General features: G+C 34.5%; 1 protein-coding gene across 1 annotated transcript in view; it reads left to right on the top strand.

The window, feature by feature from the left end:
- Positions 1–5557: 5557 nt before the first annotated feature.
- The window catches only part of MYPN (myopalladin), a 93614-nt gene continuing 84909 nt past the window's right edge, over positions 5558–14262 (top strand). The window contains exon 1 of the mRNA XM_077125118.1: positions 5558–5794. The gene's annotated coding sequence lies outside the window, so the exon portion shown is untranslated. The remainder of the gene's footprint in view (positions 5795–14262) is intronic.

Genomic DNA, 14262 nt, shown 5'->3' with positions numbered 1-14262 from the left:
CTGGGTTCCATTGACTTCTAGCTTCTGGCTGCTCCCCACGGCTGCTTTCTGAGGTCTCCTTTATAAGGCATCCACTGAGAGGATTCAGACCCATCCTGATTCAGTTGGGCCACATCTTAACTGAAGTCACCACATCAAAATGTCCAGTTCACTATGGAGTCACACCCACAGGAAGGGTTAAGATCAAGAACATGTTTTTCTAGGGTTCATAACTACAAGCCACCACAACATCTCAGAAATGTGTATCAGCCCTCGCTATTACAGTCAGCCAATTTTATTGAACCTTCTATGTGAAAATACCCTAGATTTAGTCACATGCTATCTGTTCTTGACAGACATGCATTCTGTCAACTGCCAAGTCCATAAAGCCAAAGTAATAGCCCTAACAACCCTTTGCCTATCAATACATAATTACTACAAGTTTCCTCCTTTTGATGATTCCTTCATTACTAACGACTAACAGTATAATTACTATTCACTAAAAGGCACGTGGAGGTGAATGAAAGAGAGTAAGTTTTCAACTAAAAGGCATACATTTTAATCCCATCCCACCGTGGAGCTAGCTGGCTGGGTAACTTTGGGAAAGTTAAGCTTCTTTGAGCCTTAGTTTTCTTCCAGTAACATAAAGATGACATCCCTCACAGGAATAATTTAGGCTACGCCCAGCTTATTTCATACAAAATGTTAGTTTCTGTTTCCTTTCCCTCGCATCATTAGTGTTAAGGGATTACTCTGATCATGTGTAAGAACACTGAACTTTGTTTTCAGCTTTCTGAGATGTCCATGCTGCCCGAAAATAGAATCTGAGTGGAATCACCCAGAACCTGGCATGCTGGCATTTAAGATATTCAGTGTTAAGGTTATGGAGAGAGACTATTCAAACTGCTGTTATTCTACCCCTAACTTGCAAAAACATTTATTGACCCATGTTGATATGCTGACAAATAAAATGTTTAAATTTAAATTTAGTTTCAAATGAACAAAATCCTTAAATTATCTCAACTCAATAACTACAATAAATAGAAACAAAAACATAAGCAAAAAAAACCCTTGCCAAAGCATTCGGACTGCTTGCCAGCATTCTACTCTTTAGCATTAATGGTTAAGACTCCATTATGAGTATCAGTTCATTTTCCCAGCTAAAATATTGCAGAAAGAGGGCACTTGCATTTTTCTTTCTATATTTTCTCTTTTCTTTTATTGTTTATGTGTGTGCATTTTAGTCATACAAAAGAGTTTCAAGGTTGATTTTGCTCAGAAAAATGTTTAACTTAAAATTCTAAATAATGTTCCTTTAGAGTAGTTATTAAAAAAGAGAGTATGTTTTATATTCACTTATCACCCTTGTTTTTTTCATAAATATGTTAGAAACATGAACATTTAAATATCTGCAATGGTTATGAGCACAGACTTAGAGTAAGCCTTAGATTCAATCCTGGTCCAGTCAATTACTTGTGTGAGGGCGTGTTTTGTCTAAGCTTGTTCTCACCTGTGAAATGAGAATTATAGTGTACCAACTTCATAGATTGTTGAGGAAATGGATGAAATAAAGCACAATGTACTTATAGTGTTTAACATAGTGCCTAGTACATAACTAAGGAACAATAACTTATTGCTATAAAGATGACATTTATTTGTGTGTATTAATGTAATCATTTTATGAGAAGTTGGAATCAACCCTTTACACCTTTGGAAATGTATACATACATAACACTAATTGTTTTGGATCTCTTCAGTAACTTACTGTTAGTCATAAGATTCTCTAAAAATTCAGGGAACAAATTTTCTTCTTGGAAATCACAACTTCTAAAAACAGTAACTGGACTGTACTACATATCAAAAGCAGAAGTAAAGGAAGTTTATGTTTTAATGGAAACCACATGGTCAAGCTTTAATCTAATTAACCTACAACCAGGGAACAGATATTAAACATTATAGCAATAGATTGCATCTCCGTTTTTACTTTAATAAAGGTATTGATCACATCCTCAGCTTTGTACCAAATGCGTATACATGTTATATGAATGCTGTGTGGATACCTTGTGCATTCCTTATACTTTATTCTTTAAAATTTTCATCTGATCTAAGGAGAGTTGAAGAAGGCCTATGTCCTTAGTCAGCTTAGTCATTACCCACTCCTGCCATTCCTTAGGGTTAAGAACATCATGCAGACTGAAAGAGCAATCTGTTCTAAATGACTGTCCCTGAGTCTGCAACGGAACCCTGTAAATACCTCTCATTACTCTGGCAGGGCAGTATCACATTTCCTTCATGTTCCTTTTGTGGCAGGCACAAGTTAGGCAGTGAGAGTTGGACTTTGGATGATCCTGGTTGATTGATATAGGAATGGTGCTTCCGAGACAGGTAACTGCACATTTACTTCTCAGGATAATGTCTGTCAACAGGTGTTCTGTCTATAATTTTAAAAAATGTTTTTAGTTTTTTAAATTAAATAGGTTTTAAACTTGTAAATGGTTTTTAAGGTATTTTTAGTTCTTCCAGGAAAGCACTTTCAAGGCCATTTAGATGAAAAAAAGAAGTCTCTTAAGAATTTAATTGAATTTTCCAGTTATATTATATTGTGGTATTTGAATAAACCCCTTATAATCCACCACCCATCATTTTGGGTGGTCAAGAACCTGTCTCTGGTGTGAAACTTTTTCTCATTTAAAAAAAGCTAGAAAATACATACACTTCTTCGTCCTTTAAAAATATGGAGGGTTTTTCTTTTTTCCACTGACGCTAAATGGGGAAGTCTTTGTACATCAAACTTATTAAAACTTTGGTATATGTGGGCAATTTCTTTAGATAAATAAAATCTATAGTAATGTGGAAGAAACAGTGAATACAAAAATTTTATATGAATCTACTAGCACAGAAATTTTCACATACTTATCCTCCAAGTGAAGACTTCCTCTGGCATAAGATTTTCCAGATTCCTTGGCATTCCTGTGGATCCCCCCAATGTGAATAAATTGTTTCTGTAGGTGAATGACTGAATTAAGAAAACAGCTGAAGGCAAGCATAAGATCATGTTCAAACCACAATACACACGTGTTGGATGAGTCGTTCAACTTTATGGGGAAGCCTTAAGACATGCAAACTTGGGCATACTTGTCACTTTAGAGTAGTTTGCTTTTAACTGTTTTGGGTATTTAAAAAGTTTTAAAGTTTGCATCAATTAACTTTGGTAAAAGCTAAACTCCTAGTAAGTTTGCAGTATAATGTTTACGCAATCATTACTGATGTTAAGCAGGATAGGGAGCAGGTTTATTTGGAAGTAGAAGGTAATATAAAAAAAACCGTAAAATCTAGACTATGAGTTCAGTGTATTGGATATCCACAGTTGCTGAATGTTATTTATTTAAAATAGCTATATCCAGCTTTTTTTCAAAGAGCTCAAAAAATTTTATACACTACGTGTATTGGAAAATGTTAAAGTAAAAATTTAAAAAAAGTAAGAGAAAGATTACTGCCATTAAGGATTTCTTTGGCTTCTTTCTTCTGCAACTCTTTTTTTTTTTTTTTGTATTTTAAACTTATTCTAATTCTTTCCATTAATTCCAAATTTCACAGCCCAGACAACTCTATTCTATCTGTCAGTTCAGGTCTCCCACATCAGAATTTTGTACCATGGTAAAAGTTAGATACCAGGCTTATCATGGCACAGTTGGCAGGGAAGTAAAAGTGTGTTCAACTGAAGTGTGTGTAAACATTCTCCTGTGGGAGATCAATTTGTAACACACCTATTAACTACTTGAGATAAAGGTTTCTACTTTCTCAGGTTCCCACCCACAACATTGTAGTACTTATGTTGATTATACCTTGAAACACAAGTGGGATAGTGTAGAAAGATCCTTTTTTAAAATAAAAAGAAATTGTTGGAGCATTCACATAAATAGAATATGCAGAAACATAATTAAGTGGTCTTACAGCACAGGATTAGGTAAGAGCAATGAACCTGTATATTGAAGATCTAGATTACTGAGAGCTTGAGGATAACTTAACTTAATTATCAAGTTCCTCCTAATACCCTTTTCCTTTTCGCTTTTCCTGTAATAATTCTTTTGACTTGAATTATTTAAAAGTCTTCCTCAGTTTCCTTTTTCATTTTGCCTGTGTAAATAAAGAGCCCACAACAAAATGTGTAGTGAAAACGCTGATGATCACAGTAAATAAATTTTGTAACTATTCATTGTACGATAGGTAGTCTCACTATGACTGAAAAGGATAAAAAGATCTCCCTGTGAATTCCATGAATTCAGGAGCTTTTGTCTGTTTTGTACACTTCTTTACATCCAGTGCCTGATACAAAGTAAGCGTTTGGTAATTATTTGTTGAATGAATGAATGTATGAATGAGAAGGAATTCTAGAGGCAGCTGTGTAATTTAATTAAAAGAGTAAGATTTAAACCAGTATATTTCATGCTATCACAATCTAAGAATGATCCTTTTTAAAAAAATAATCAATTGTAATAAAGGTACCACACTAATGCAAAAGTCATATTGGAGGCGGGTATATGAGAACTCTGTATTTTCTGCATGATTGTTCTGTAAACCTACAACTTCTTTAATAAAAAAGTAATAATCAATGGCATTAATATGTTAATTTTCAAAATCTGGGCTTCTACCAAAATCAATAATGCTATAACATCATGTAAGATGTGCTAAGCAATGGGTTAACTTTTTTCCAAATTCATATTTCTGAAAATGTATGAAATTAATATTTGAGGACCTATATCTTGACTAAATAGTAGATATTTGTGCAAATGTTGGTTTGTTAAGAATTCTTTCTTATTGATTGGTAATGCTTGTGATAGGTGACATCTGGTATACATTTTTACAAAATAATATACAAAACTTTATCCCTGGGTGCTAATAAATGAATAAGAATTTTAATATGTCACGTTGCAATTTTGATTTTTTTTTTTTTTTGCATGAGCAGGAACCAGGAATGTAGTTTAGATTTTTAAGTAGCATCTGATTAACTTTTTTTGAAGAAGTTTGTTAACACCAATTTGTTCCTATGTATATAATCTGGCTGATGTTTTTTTCTTTTTCTCTGTTTTCAAGATCTCTAGCAACTTTTAATTTTCTTGAGATTTGCAGTCTTCTCAGCTTTTGCTTAGCCTTTGGATGACAAACAAAACTCTCAGCTTTGAAATGTAAACCTCAGCTTTATATTGGTTTCTCATTGCCAAATCTCCTAAAGTGTATCAATATTTAAATTAGAGTAATTTTCCCATTAATTAAAGATAAGACTCTTAAAAATTTCTGATACCAATGTAAAATATTGACATTTAAAAACTAATGCCATTTTCTTTGACAGATGAGATGTGGCGTAATGTGGTTAGTATTCTAATTCCAAACGTAAATCGATAAATAGCTTGGGCCTCTGTCTATAACTGAAATTCTATAGGTGGAAAAACTGATTGGCACCCGCCACCGCACCCCCCCATAGGTATGGAATCCTTTTGCTCAGATTTCTCCTGTCCAATCAGGTGGAATGTTTCACGGGCACATGGTTTATACAGCTCAAAATAACTTGGGACCTGTGAGCTGACAAATGCTCTGGCTCCGGTGGTGACAGGTTGCCCAGCTTCTCACAGCCATCTTCACTGAAACTAAGGTTAACTCCTCACTCTCTATGGACGGCTACTCTCTGTTTCCAAGGGCATGAAGAATTTTCATTTTCACTCCTGTGCTTTCATCTAAAAGTTCTCCTTGGATAATTATCATCGCAGTGGAGTGCCTGGGTTGGACATCCTCAACTGGGTCAACTAAAAAAAGAAAGGTAATATCCAGATTTAAGTTCACAAGTGTGTTTTGATAACAGGGCGCTGACAATGGGAAAGGGATATTTCAGAGCACTGATTACTGTTGCTTAGAGGGAAACCCAGGTTAACTTTCTAACTATATATGGGGGGCCCAAAATTGTATGAAAAATAAAGCTTTTTACATGTAAATAATTTGGAGAGGATTGATAAAGCTCACAGAGATCACAGCCTACTTGGGTCCTAAGAGGAAGTTGTGGCATACCACATATATCATTGGCATTTTCCAGTCAATCATTTATTAATATAATGGTGTTTATATACAGAATATGAGTGCAATGCCTATTTCCTTCTTAAAGAACATCAAATCTAAAATAATATGACTCCATAGTTAAAGACTTTCATTTAAATTTTTTTATCATGTAAAAGGATATGCTTGCTATATTTAGTGTTGGGAGATCTGCTCCCTGGATTAATGTACACAACAGCTGCAGAAAGTCTTGCTCAAAGGACATTGCTCTTTCTTTCTCCTTTCTCTCTCCCTGTCTCTCTCCCTCACTCTTTTCAGCCACATCAGAAAGACACTTGACAGTCAGTGGCAAGTGTTTGGCCCAGCACATTGCACTATTAGCAATAATTAGGTGCACATCTTTAATTATATTTTAAATAATTTTCCTATAAAAAGCCATATAGGAAAATAAAAGATGGATTATTCTGTATTTCCATTCCCAGAAAGTGAACACTACAGTAATGGTGTTAAGAAATTTTATTACTTTAAGAGTGTTTTACGTATACTTGTTAACGATACTAGCATCATTCGGTTTGAAAGAAATAAAACAGCTTTCCAGTTTTCTTTCTCAAAAAGAAAAATGATTCCATTACTTTCATCTTAGTAATAATGAAATGAATTCTAAAAGCTCTAAATTTAAAATGTGCATAACTTTGTAGTCTCCCCCTAAAAATAACTTTTAAGTTCAGATAACACTCATAGTCCTTTTCTAGGAAACTGAGAATGTTTATAGTTATAGCTATGATAACCATATTACTGTTAAAACAAAAATTAAGATATGCTGTCTGACACATGATTTGACAATGTGCAAAATATTTAAAATCAAGGCTCTTCCACAAAATCTGAAATATACGGATACTAACACAGGTGTCAAGACACATAATTATAGACATTACAAAATCTTATAATGGATTATGAAACAAACAATTGGACATTATCCAAATACTGGAAGTTTATCTCTATCCCTACTTATAGAATATGGCTAATGCTGTTAGAACCCATAACAATGTGTTAAAACCTCAGTCTTCATATGTCTATACTATAGAATACAGTTTCTACTACATGTTTCTATTACAAATGCCTACAAAGGCACATATTGAGTGGAATGGAACTCAGAACTATAATTCATAAACTTTGAAGCATAACTGAATGAGTTATTAGCCAGTCTGGGTTTTGGAACTCACAAATATTTTTTGCAAAATTACTTTTTAAGAAATGTGATGGTAGGTGGATCAGATCTTATTTTGAGAGCTTTAATGAACTAAGGTTAGTAAACAGCTGAACTTTTCAACAGTAAATTCCTATATGTAAATGAAGCAATAGACTCTCACTACCCTAAAAATATAAGAAATATACATATAACAAAATGGTATTGATAACAGAATAATTAATTTCTTTCATTCAGATTGAGGTTTGATGAAGGTGTTGCTGATCGGATGGTGTTCTTACCTATAATAAAGTAGAAAAATGGAAGGGTTATCTCAACGTTTTTTTCCCCTCTCTTAGTAGTTAAAGAAGAAGCAAGAACCATGGAGATGTTTTCTTAAATTTCTATGGTGCTTCGTAGTTGACAAAGTGCTTTTAAAACTACTAGAGCAATGGTGTGTTTAGAAATTTAAATTCATATTTTCAGCAGACATATTTGGATGGACACAAAAGTTGGTGTGACTATTTATCTACAGTCACTAAAGAGTTCTTGGAGCTCATGTACATCTAGAGTCACCTTGACAAGCTCCGTGTGCACAGACCTCTGCTTGGGGTCACAGTGAGCTCTATACTCAGGTTGGGTCCCAAAAGAGATTTCCCACCTCGTGCTTAAACTAGGACTAGCTCTTGACATTACAAGCCTATTTCAGATACTTACTCCTTCCCAAATCTAGCAAATGTATCATGTCAATTTAATTAGGGAAGTTACCTCTTTACAAATTCCTAATCATCTAAAAAAAATGACAGAAAAATTAAGAGGCTAAAGGTTGAAAATCTTCATTTTTTCCCTTATTTTTCTTATTTAAAATTAATCTTTAAGCTACTAGGGATTGACAAAGTTTTCTCATTTGTGATTTCCTATATAATACCCAAGTTTATCATTGATCTTGAGGGTGATAATAAAACTTTCCATGTCTATCATTTTTGTGATTACCACCAAGCATTTTTTTTTTATGGGGGGGGGGGGGGCGGTGGTGGTGCACAGCCTGGGAATTGAACCTGGGTCTCCCACATGAAAGGCAAGCCTTCGACCACTGAACCACGCATGCACCCACCAAGCAATTTTTGGACCTAGATTCCTGCAGTCTCTTGCTTGCCTTCCGTTAGCCATTCTACATATTGTAGAATTTGCTTTTACACTATTTCTTTGTGTATACTAACTTTGAGCTCTGGCTTTAGTATCCTTTACACGACTGCTTCCCCTACCTATTTATCTTCTGTTTATGAAAACATATCCTCCTACCCAGACTAAATTTTTACTTTATTTCTTACCTTCCAGTCTTCATCACTTCAGTTAAAACAACAGTAGTAAGAGAACCGCCTACTAAATTTTAGCCTATTGTCTAAGGAACATCCACTCATTTAACAGTTTGCCACTGACTTCCCATATGTATCACCTCTGCTTTGCCTTTTTATTTCAACATTCTCTTCTCATTTATACATTTATTCAGTATTTTTTTACTAATGTTTTTCCTCTTTCAAATGGAAAGATCTTTGAAAGAAGGGACCTTATCATATTATTCCCATATTATTAGACATGTTATCATATACTTCAAGTTCTTAATCTGGTAATATAGTATATATTGATTTATTAAATTACAAATACCAATTACACCAAAAATGGACTAGAAATAGAACTAAGATAGATAGGAATGATCATTGTAACAGTGAGAGGATGGATATTGAAACAGTGAAAAAGGGTTTATCTTAAGGTACAACCCATCTGCAGCCAATTTTAAAAAGGGAATCTGTACCCAAATCTCCAGGACTGGTTTCTATGTACTGGGATTTGGTTCTTGACCTAGCAAGAATTTCTCCAAAAGAACTGATTTAGATACTTCTCTTACATGAAATCATGGGATAAAGGAGATAAACAGGCTAATACTGGCACTGAAGAAAGGGAACACGTTCTCATTTTTTCTTTTATACTTCCCCTAAGGAACATTCTAGGCATTAGAATGTTCTGCTGTATCAGCAGAAACAGATTACCTTTCACCAATTTTAAAGTACATTCACAAACAAACGTGTGAAACAAGCAGGGCAGGCTTGTCATCCCTAGTAGACAGGTAGGTTACCTAAGCACATTGCTTCTTCTCCAATAAATATTAATATTAGCCTCTTTTTTATGTGTGTTGACCTAGAAAGCAGATTTGTTTTCTTATTTGAATCTCTAATGACACTTCATAGCGACAACATTTCAGTATTTATGTTTGGATTCAAGTTACTTTATATTAGGTCTTGCCAATTTTCAGTCAACGCCCCTGCTTAAATGTTCATGTTTTAATTGAAACATGAGTTTAAGCCTATGATATTCTGACAAGATCTCCTTAGAGCCTATAAATGATGGTGCTGAGTTAACATGAGTTGAGACACATGCCCAAAGGTATCAGCATCCATTTTTTCTTTTTATAATCCAACTCTTTTATTTTCAGCAAGTTTTTAGGGCAGATCCTCTTTTTGGGAGAAGTCATAGGACAAAAATAGAGATATTTACCAAAGTAAAGAAAATAGCATAGAAATATAATGATTCTTATGAAATTTACCTTAAAGTTCAATACCCTTTCTGTATGGCCAAATAAGTTTACATGATTTACTATAGTCTGTCTTTATGATTGATGCCACATTGTTCCATTTCCAACCCAGAACCATTTCAACCATACCATGATCTGTTCTTAGGAGCAATTAGCCATTCTCGTTTTGAAAGCAGTATAAAATCTAAGTTTCAATTTTATAAGAAACAGAAAAGAAGAAATAAAGTCCAATGTCACTCTGAACACCCGAGATGAAATGTCTCCCAAAGAGAATTCCTGGTTTACTTCCCTGAAATCTGTTCTTGCCCCTTCCTAGTGGATGATCCACCATTCATCCAATTGCTTAGTCCATAAATACTGGCATCACCCTTGACTGTTCTTTCTCTAATATCCCACTTTCAATCCATTAGCAAACCCTATTGGCTCTCCCTTCAAAGTTCACATCAAATCTGGCCATTTCTCACCACCTCCCACTACTACATTCACTGCTCCAAGCCACCACCATGCTTGCACAGCATATTGCAACAGTCTCCCAACTAGTCTTCTTGCTGCTATACTTGCACTGCTTCAAACTGATTCTTTGCATGGCAGCCAGATACATCTTTTTAAAAGCCATGTCATCTGCTTCACAAAATCATAAAATGGCTTCTCATCCATACATTCAGTAAAATTTGTAGTCCTTTCCATGGTCTGCAAGACCTTACATGACCTGGCCCCAGATTACCATTTTGACCTCATTTCCTTCCACTCCTCTTTTCCACTCACTTCCCAGAACACATGGCTTGACTCAAACATATCACACACTCATCTGCTTCAGACCTTAGAACTTACCTCTTCTTCTGTCAGGGACATTCTTTCCCACAGATGGGTTGCATGGCTAACTTCTCTTCAGCATCTAGAAGCTGTGCCTGATCTTCCCAGCTAAAATAGCATACCTCTCCCAGCCCATTATTCTTGATTCTCCTGCCTTCCATTATATTTCTTCTTAGCATTTGTTATCTTCCACACTAAAATGTCAGGCCCACAAAGGCAGGGAATTGTCTTTTGTTCACCACTGAATCTACAGTCCTAGAACAGTGCCAAGACATAGCAGATTCTCAATAAATATTTACTAAGTGTATGAATTAAAGGGAGGTCATCAATAATAGCACCTGGACATTTTAAAGGTTAATTTTCATAACAGATAGTTTTTAAATTAATGCTTTAAAGAAAAAAGTGACACATTTTTGCATTTCTTATTTTAGATGATATTTATTACTTTAACAATTTATATACATATACATTTTCATCTCAAACCTTTCTAACTGTTATTTTCCCATTTACAGATAAGGAATACTGAGGCTCTGACACATTAAATGACTTGCTCAAGTTATCAAAGTTATTTAGTGTTAAAGCTGGGATTCAAACCCAGGTTTTCTGATTATAATCAGATGTTCTTTGATACTTCCATTGTGAAACCAAAGCATACTTCCGGTTGTTTTATCTACCATAAATTTTCACTTACAAGTCGCTTTGAAGTTATGACTGCCTTTACCAGCTTGTTTTTTCTTTGAATCTGTAAATTTTCTTTGTAAATATGATTGTCCTGTTATCTGTCCTACTTTACCCTACAATTAACATATAAAAGATTAGTAGATTTAGCAGAAAGTTCTTACGAACAAAAGAGTTCAACAGATATTTATTGATCACCTATTATGTGCATTGTGTATACAGATATAATGGTGTACAGGAAGTGAAGAAGGTTTAAAAAATGGTGCATTTAATATGTGGTAATAAGTGGTGTATATGGGGGTAAGGATAGTGAGCTTTGGGAGCACACAGGAAAGTAGAGAAACTCAGGTAGAGAAGAAATCCTAGGGTGGGTAACAGCTAAGCTAAGAGCACAAAACCATGTAAGACTTGGCCAGGTGAGGTAGTGAAGGTAATGGGGATAGAAAACAGCGCAAGCAAAGAGAATATGTATAAAGATCCCATGGCCAGACAACTTATTCATGAGTCTACACATATTTCAATACGCTGAAATAACGAGAATTAATTTCTCTAGAGTACAGTTTCTCTTCAAAGTTTGTCCTTGGATCAAGTCACTTCATGAGTTCTACTTCCATTTCTCATCTATAAAATGGAGACCATGATAGGTGGACATAGTTGTTATATAATCATAGCAACTATCATTTATTGGATGTTTACTAAATGCCAAGCACATTTATTTGATTTAACCATCACTTCGACCTCTGAGATTGCTACTATTATTATCCCTATTTTATAGATGAGTAAACTGAGACCTATAGAGGTTAAGTAACTTTCTTTAGTTTATACAGTTAGTAAGTGTCAAAACTGGGTCTTGGGCAGGCAATAGTAGCGCAGTGGCAGAGTTCTCGCCTGCCACGCCTGAGACCCAGGTTCAATTGCTGGTGCCTGTCCATGCCAAAAAACAAAACAAAAAAACTGGGTCTAACTCCAAAATGTCGAATCATAAATACCACATTAAAACATTAAAGAAATGCTTTATTTTGAATACCTACAAGTTTTGTTATCATAATTCCTCCTGGCCATCAGCATCAGAACAGGCACACCTCTACTGTTTTTTTTCCCTTTTAAAAACCAACACTGAACTACAGGCAGAGGCTAGTACATATTTATATGAGTGTTTTCTTTTTTATTTCAACCATAAATGTGAACTTTATGCAGGTTCTTCCACATTAACATCACCTTTGTCTAAATATCGCTTTTTATGAATATCAGTTGGATGCCTACTATAGTAGAAGCCTGCTTTAGGGCTTTGCATTCATGACGTTATTAGTCCTCACTCCCCTATAAAATAGAGAATATCCATGCTTTACAGATGAGTAAAATGAAGTTCAGAGAAGTTGAGTAATTTTCTCAAAGTCACATAGCTGCTAAGAGATGAAGCCTAAATGTGAAACTATAGACCCATCTGGATCAAAGGCCAATGCTCATTTCATGTTGCCTCCAGGTAAAAGCCATCTTAAGATAAAGAGTTAGAAGTAAAATTACATGAAAATGTAGTATACAGTAATATCCAACTAATAGAAGACCACCCTGATTTATAAAGCACTTAATTCTCACCCCCTCACATTTAAATATATACAGAAACCCAAACGAGGCTAATGAAATAATTGGCTTACAAATGAGAAGCATTTTCAGTTTATTCACTACATGTTCAAATAACATTTTGTACCATAGTTCATAGTCCTTTAACTGTTTTTCTACATAGTTGATGTGCAAATGAGACACATTTTCAATAAGGATATAAATTACATTTTCCTATATTATTTTGTATATCATTCACTATATTGAAACATTTTAAATAACCACATACTTCTAGTTAATGGGTATGTCATAAAGTAATTAACTGATGTCTTATTATTGGACCTGATTCTAATTTTTAATATTAGCATTTTTACTACAATGATCATCTTTGTACATAGACTTTTGTACCCATCCAATATCTTTGCTCTTTAAATTCATGTTTTCTTAAGGCACAATAGACTTGACCCAAGTAAGTGGTTCCAGTAGCAGCAATCTCAGGTTGTGGCAGGCACGAGGAAAAATATTTTGCTGTAGGTGATCCTTTTAATGATCTCTACTTGTCCTCTCAAGGTGACTGCCTACTTTGCCAACTGAGAAGTTAGTTTGGGATAGCACTCAACAAGTTTGGAAACTATGGCAATTCCCGGAAGCCTTATATTAAGGCTAGTGTATAAAGGAAAGAGAGGAAATAACTGAAATAAGTTTTATCCTAGGTTCTTAAATCCAGAAGAAATTTAAAGATTACTTTCTTCTCTGTTTTCCCAGTACAAAGCTCAATGTATAGTAGCTAAGAATGACAAATAGTCTCTATCTCCATTACCATTTCTAATTGATTGGGGGTGACTGAAAGAACAAAGGGTTAAGAAAGTCAAGGTCAATGGGAAGAGTAACGTAATCTGTTACATGCATCTTTCACGTGGGGGACAGGACATGACAGCTTATGGGCCATAGTTTGCCATCTTCCTTTAACAGTTTGAATGAATAAGTGGATATAATATTAATAGTGTACATTTTGTGTGCATTACCAAAATTTCTAGTCCAGGGGCTCTTTGAACTAAAGTTATTGTACTATTTTCTTAAGTCTTTAAAAAATATTTAGTTTTGTATTGGTAATATATTCATATAAATAAAATACAAAAGTTAGGAAAGAACATACTGTTTAAAAATCTGCCTTGTAACCTTATTCCGCTGTCTTCTATATCCCCTTTTAACCAATACTACTTTAAGAGATTAAAAAAAATCTAGGCCTTAAGCCATATCTTTGCAAATTAAATTAATTATACCTGGTTTGTAAAGGCAAATCATCAGAGTTTTTAAAAGCAGATTGAGTCTATAAACACCATTGAATTTAAACAGCTTGACTCTAGTAAAAAAAAAAAAAGAAAAGAAAGCAGTATTTATTTTCATGAAG

The sequence above is a fragment of the Tamandua tetradactyla genome, chromosome 13 (assembly GCF_023851605.1).
Source record: "Tamandua tetradactyla isolate mTamTet1 chromosome 13, mTamTet1.pri, whole genome shotgun sequence".
Taxonomy (NCBI): Eukaryota; Metazoa; Chordata; class Mammalia; order Pilosa; family Myrmecophagidae; genus Tamandua; species Tamandua tetradactyla.
The sequence above is the reverse complement of the archived record's forward strand: the minus strand, read 5'-3'. Positions and strand labels throughout refer to the sequence as shown.